The 7,053-nt window shown below is 51.2% G+C and overlaps 1 protein-coding gene across 1 annotated transcript in view; it reads left to right on the forward strand.

Moving 5' to 3' along the window:
- The first annotated feature begins 470 nt into the window (after positions 1–470).
- Positions 471–7,053, forward strand: part of EPHB1 (EPH receptor B1) — a 323,417-nt gene continuing 316,834 nt past the window's right edge. The window contains exon 1 of the mRNA XM_019654615.1: positions 471–527. The gene's annotated coding sequence lies outside the window, so the exon portion shown is untranslated. The remainder of the gene's footprint in view (positions 528–7,053) is intronic.

Raw genomic sequence — 7,053 nt, forward strand, 5'->3', positions numbered from 1 at the left:
AGAGGAGAGGGTAGGATAGACAGGTGAGGTTGGAGGTGCAGCCACTGGGCAGGAGGAAGGCAGAAAGAGATGGCCCAGGAAGGCCTGAGGAAGGAATTAAATTGGGCTATTGGGTCAACATGGCCCTGGAAGTGTGTCTTTGTAGGGTGTTGTGGGAAGAAGTCATGTCTTGGGGGTAAAGTGGTGGGTGGGCAGATGACTTCACCCCACACAGGCAGCTTGGGGTCATTTGGGGAGAGAGCAGTGGACATACCATCAGGAGAACTGAGGTCTGCATCCAACTCTGCCATGAGCTGTGTCATTCTGGCAGACTTCTTCCCTTTTCTGGTTCGCAGAGGGGCCCAAGGCCCCTGGCACTGACATTTACGGTCATAAGAAATTTAAGTCACTGTCAGAAGAAACTTCAGGGCCACTGTCCAGCAATCCTTCTCACTCACCAGATTTCTCCTTTTTGATTTGCAGAAACTTTAATGGACACCAGGACAGCCACCGCAGAGCTGGGCTGGACAGCCAATCCTGCATCAGGGGTGAGTGTCAGACCCTCCATCCTTCAATCTGCTGTGTAGTCCTGGGCCTGTAGGGTGGCTGGGGGAGGAGAGTCTTGTTCTTTATTATAGCAATCTAATTCATTATATATTAATATAATGTATTATTTCAATACAATATGATTTATTATAACAATTTAAATAACAAATAGTATTTATAACGATTTTCTGCCAGATAGCAGCCTGAGCAGCAGCTTTGGGGTATAGGATGTAGGTGAAAATGGCTGCATCCAGTGCCCATCCACAGAGAGGCAGCATCAGGGACCTCATGCTTGATCTGCTCCCTGGTGTGGTGATGCTCCCTTGACAAAGTCGTTCAGGGAGCTAGACCCTAGGGAGCTAGGGCTGTGCCTGTGTGGGAATGGGGACAGTGGCTGCCAATAGCTGGGCACTCAGGCCAGTGATGCTGGTACAGATCTGAGTTCTGCGATGCCCATGGGGCTCCTGAGAGGGCAAGGGCACGAGGAGGACCTGGGATTCAGAAGGGCTGAGGCTGTCTTCACCTGGAGCTTGCTTTAGAGAGATGTTCTTGATTCACTTGTGCAGTGTCCTTGCACCTGGCCAGACCCTGTACCTATAAAAATGGAACAGCCGTGAAGAGTTCCTGGCCTCCTGTGGAGACCACCAAGTTCACGGATAAGCTGAAGTACATCTCTCCTTTGTGGCAGTGGAGAGATTGACGGGCAGGTGTGGGCACAGAGCTGGGAGTGAGAAACTTTGGAGAGAGACAAGGAGACTTTATGAGCTGGGTTTTGAAGAGTGAGTAGGAGTTTGATAGGGGTGAATGGGGAGTCTGCAAAGATATTCCAAGTAGGAGGAATACTTAATTCAAGGGATGAGGTCATGATAAGAGAAGAGCCTGTGTATCTGGGACATGGCAGGGCGTGGACAGTGTGGGGCTGGGTCTGGGTCTGGGTGTAGATTAGAACGTGGCATGATGGAGAAGGACTGTGACTGCCATTTGGATTTTATCCTGTAGGTATCAGAGAGATCCTGGGCAGGAGAATAAAATAATCACACGTATTGACAGCATTGTGGAGAACAGTTGAGAGAAAAGCATTTAAGAGGCTCTTTCAGCTGTGTTGGGTGGGTCAGAAGAGTGTAATAAAAACGGGATACTCAGAGGGCAGTTGGAGCGAAGCTAAGGAGGAAACATCGGCAGCATTTGGCAATGGACAGACTGTCAGGAGAGAGGAAGGAGGCGGAGATGAAGTCCACGTGCCTGGCGTGGGCAACTAGCTAGCTGAAGGGCTTCATCCCAAAGGGAGAGGGAAGGAGGGGTGAGTGGGCTCTTCATCCCAGTGTGGAGGTGAAGTCGGCTAGGTTGGAGTGGCCCAGGCTCTGCATCTGCCCCACACCTCCCCTCTCCCTCCCTGCCTTAGGTAGCCTCTGCCCAGGGCCCAGGGCCCCTCTGCACCCCATGGTGCACTTCCAGTCCCAACAGGTCCAGTTCTGCTGCAGGGACAATTCTAACTGGGCCATTCAGGTCACGGGGCAGTCCTGAGCTCACCTGGGCACTATCGCTTTTACCCCATCCCAGCATTTTCAGAAACACACAGCCCCAGGAACAAGCATCATGCCTTGGGGTGGGGGTAAGGACTAGGATGAGCTGGTGTTTCCCAATGGGTGGGGTGGGAGGGGAAATCCAGCTAGGGAGCCCTTCTCACTTCTACTGGGGACTTGATGCAAAGCTGATGAGGTGGCAACTTTTCAGGTTGCCTGGATACTAAGAACTTGCCACTCTTACAAATTATGTTATTGTTTGAAGGCTTGTATGTTTTCACGAAGCATTGGCGTGATTTATGGTTAATTTTCCCCTTGATCTTTGCGCACACCACCTGTCTTCTTTAAACCTCTCATCTTCTTTCCCAAGGAAGATTGTCCTTTAGGAAAACAGTCAAAGTTACGTGATGCCCTTTCAAGACAGCAGCTGGCTGGGCTGCTCTCTGCTTGTCTTCCCGCTGGTTCGCAGTCACTGCTCGGCTTCCCTTCCCTGATGTTCTTGCTCTTCTCTTGGGGACAGACAGACAGACAGCTCTGCTGGTGTCCCGAGCAGCTTCAGAGCCTTCCTGGTGTATAGCGAGCAGCAGGAGAGTCAGGCTGACCCTCAGCCCGGGTCGAGAGGGAGGGTTGAAGACTGCTTCCATCCCAAACCCTCTCCCCTTCTTCCCCTGTTCTCTTCCTGGACAGTTGCCTCCAATTCTATGCACATACCATTGGCTCCCAAGTTGGTGTCCCTAGCCCAGGCTCACATATCCAACCGCCACATCTCTCATTAGATGTTCACAGACATGTCAGTCTTCACATGGACCAAGAAGAATTCACCCTCCTGTCCTTCCCCCGCCCAGACACATGGGCTCCATCTGACCACATTGCAAAGGCCATAAACGGAGCGATTCTTGACTTCTCCTTAACCTCCTCCGGCTTCGTTTCGCCTGGCCCAGCCTGAGGGCTGCCTTTGCTGTATCCCGAACAACACTGGGCTCCCCATCACAGGCCCTCTCAGGGCTGGGGAGCTTTTCTCAGTAGCATTCTTCATAGTTACAAATTTGCATCTCTATGTGTTAGTATTGGATCCATGTCTTTCCCGCCCTCCCCGCTTTGGCCATGTTGTAACCTCCAAGGAAGCCGGACTCTGCTTGTTTTTTCACCATTGGAACTGGCAGCCAGTTCACTACCTGGCTCAATGTGTGGTGCAGGTTTCTGACTTAGGCAAGTGGGTGGCTTATCGTGCCGTTCTTGGAGATGGAGGACCCGGATGGAGGGGCATGCTTGGGTGGGAAGAGGCTGAGGTCAGTATTATACCTGTTGAGTTTAAAGTGCCTCTGGGGTACCCATGGGGTGGGGTGCTACCAGCACTTGACTCATGGGCAATGGAATCAGGGGTAGCCCTACGTCAAAGGGAGGGGGGGCCAGGGTGTGGCTGCAGTCTCCCAGGGAGAGTGTCTGGAGGGAGAAAGGTGACAGCTTTGGATGGATAGCCTGCATTGCAGAGTCACATAGAGAAAGAGGAGCCTGAAAAGGGGACTGAGACGGTATGGCCAGGGAGGCAGGAGAAAACCAAGAGGCGGTCCTCTCCCAGAAGCCAGAGGAAGAGGGGACAGAACTGACAAATGCTGCTGGGTGTTGAATGTCTTCACGGGTCATAGTTACAGGCGCCCTATGGCGACTAACGTGGAGGGTTGCAGAGGGGACAGAAGTAGGAAGCCAGAAAGCACAGTGTTGAAGTGTCAGTGGGAGGTGAGATGGAGACAGTAGCTGGTGAAGGGAGGGAAGGCAGTGCATGGGAGATGAGGCCACCGCGGGGCCGTGAGCATGTTCACCTTTCAGGGCAAGGGACTCTTCTTGTTAAAACTGCAAGTCAGAGATAAGAGAGAGATGCGAGTACTCAGATATGGTGACAAAAGCTGTATCTTCTCTCTGGGGTTGGAGACAAGGTTCAGAGAGTGAGGAGCAGGGAGTCTTGCCTAGCAAGTTTTAGGAGCATAGAAAAGGTTTGAAATAACTGCTACTGTTGGAAAGGCGGTGAGAAGCTGATATGTTTAGAAGGAATATGGCCGGGAGTAAGGGCCTACATGAGGCTGCAGGCCCCTTCAGCTGTCTGACCAGACCTGGAGGAGGTATAGCGGTGGAGTCATCCTTAGTTGTATAACAATAGTGGGCCTGGAGGGGTGAGAGGCTGAGGACCCTGGCAAGAAGGGGTTGACATCTTATGGCATATATCCAACAAGAAGAAGAGTGAAGCCAGCAGGGACTGACCATGTGACAAAGTACAGGGACCCAGATGGAGGTCTCAGTGAGACTGAAGGAGGATGGAGGCTATGGCCTGAGTCTGGGCTTGGATTTAAGACACACAAAGCACTTCTGGGTGATGAAGAGGTCTGGAGAGTAAGGCCAGGGTTAGGTATTTACAAAGTCAGGAGGCTGAGTGGGTGGTCCACATTTTCCTGGGACCCAGTAGGGAGGAGATTCCCCACCCCCACCCCAGAAAGGGGTCAAAGGTCTCAGATTGTCATCTACAGAGAGGATACAATGCATGAATGCTTAAGGTGGAGAAAGGTGGGTGGCATTGTTCTGGTAGCCCAGGGATTTCCAGGGAACTGGGGTTTGCTTCATCCAGAAGAGGTACCATAATTCTGCCAGGGAGCCCAGCTGGCATTGTAATGAACTCTACCCACAGTGCAGAGGCTGTGAGGTGGGCCTCCTCAGGGAGAGGCCAAGGGGCTCTTTCTTTTATGGGGCTCACTGGGTGTCTTTACTGCTGCGCTTGAGAACTACCAGATATGAGAAGGGGGTGGACTGCCCACACACACATAGCCCACAAATTGTTTTCAGTTATATTGCTGGAAAGTGGATCATAATATTACATGTGAAAAACAAAGTATTTATGCTCAAATGCAAACTGTTGCATTATAATCTAATGGCAGCTTTAATTTAAAGCCTTTATGTTTAAACCTGAATCAGAGACCACCTGGTAAGCAGAGAGAGAAAGTAACAAATACACTTATAAAGTAACAAATGCCAGGGAGGGGTTGAGCTCCCACCAAAGAGTGTACCGGGGACCCTCACTGGTGACCATGGTGACTCCTCCCTCAGGCTGGCTTCAGTTACCTCTTGCGCGCCTTTGTTTCCAGCCCTGGTCCAAAAGGTCCCCTGACCTTCACACTTCAGGAGCTCCNCGCACTGTAGGCGCCAGCACACTGTGGATTGGGGAGTGGGAAGACTAATTTATACATGTTTCATTCCTGCCAGTACAGACTCAATCTTTGGTGTGTGTGTGTGTGTGTGTGTGTGTGTGTGTGTGTGTGTGTGTGTGTGTGTGTGTGTTTGTGTGAAGGCGGTGATCCCTGTGCTTTCAACAGCCAGGGGCTGGGGAAGGATGGAGGAAGTGCCAGCTGCATGCCGGGCTCCATACACCTGTCATTTTGTTCAGTGTTCATAACTGTCCCCGGGATCCCACCTTCCCACCATTCACTGAGGCTGTAATTGCAGATTTATCCACATGGTTATATGATTAATTTCTGTGTCCGCACTTGCCTGCAAGCTCCCTGAGGGCTGGATATCTGTCTGTTCTCTGCTCTGTCTCTGCGCCTGCACAGTGTTCACTCTGCCTGCAGGAGCTACTCAAATGTTGTTGAATGGATACCGAAGTCCCTTTCTGCCGCCATATTTCAGCCCTTTTCCAGCCATCCCGACCCCTGTGAAGGCTGAGGGGGGTAGTCAGGGCTACAGTGGGGCGACCCTCAGCTCCTTGGATTTACACAATAAGAGCCTCGTTCTTGAAACCACTCCAATGGGGTGGCTTCTAGGTTTTTTGAGTTCTGTGGCCAGGAGGGCAGTGCAGGGCAATGATGGCATGACTGCAGTGGTCCTTTCTTGCTTGGAAGGTCCATGGATTCGCCTTGTCACATACACATGAGTCACTGCTCAGATAGGCCTGGAAGCCCCTTTTCCATCTGTATATGTTGTTGTATATTGTTACCACGATGAAAGGATGTTGTAAATATTTTTAGCTGAACGTCTCTCCAAAAAGAATGGCAGAGCTGTAAGGAGAGGGTTTATTTATCTCTCTTTCACCATGATGGAATTCATCCCAAATGTCAATATATCCCAATGTGCCAATCCAGACAGAAAATAAGAAGTGCCTGCAGAGCCAGGCGGTGGCTGCCTCTTCCTCCTCTCAGGAGGCTCAGACCTGGCCCCACCTCCCAGACCCCCAGGCGGTGGTCCGCTGTGGTTGGAGAGGGTGCCCTGAGGGTTTTCATATCAAAGCCATTACTGGGAAATTGTTCCCTGGGAAAATGGGGTCTCTCTGCTAGGCTTCTTAGGCACCCCATCCCTCTTCAGTTCTTGCCAGCCCAGCCAGCTCTTGCCACAGGCCCCCTCTGTCCCTCCTCATGGACCCCCACCCTCTCTTGCTCACTGTCATCCTCGCCCTCCTGTATGTTTGGGGTGGCCCCCACTTCATCCTTGTCAACCTGTCTCTGCCCGTCCCCTTGTAGCCTCTGTCATCTCTATCTTCTCTGTCTCAAGAGCCAGGTGGAGGTCTCCATCTTCCCTTCCCACCACTGCCCACCTGTGTCCAGGAGACCACAAGAGTCTCCATTTGCCTCTACACAACACGAGTCCCTGAGTCTCTCTGTTGGGACGGGCCACTTATTCCCCATGTGCAGAAGAACCCTGTCCATTCACTTGAGTGTCTCAGTCCCCTTCTTATGGGCTCAGCCAGAATAGGATGCCAAGTGTGACTTTGCTTCGTCCCCACCCCCTGGACTTGACCGTAAGTCCCTCTTAGGCACCCACCACTCTGATTCACTGCTGTATCCTCAGCAGTATGTTACTCCTTGGTCTTTAAAACTATGCAAGGAAGAAGGCAGATGAGCTATCATTAGATATCTAATATCATTGATTCTTACAGATATCTTATAGGTATCTTAAAGAAACCATCATTAGATTATTTTGTATATCTAAAGAAATTGAAGCTTGGAGTGATTGGGTTATAATAATA

Source organism: Hipposideros armiger, unplaced genomic scaffold (genome assembly GCF_001890085.2).
Source record: "Hipposideros armiger isolate ML-2016 unplaced genomic scaffold, ASM189008v1 scaffold_226, whole genome shotgun sequence".
NCBI lineage: Eukaryota > Metazoa > Chordata > Mammalia > Chiroptera > Hipposideridae > Hipposideros > Hipposideros armiger.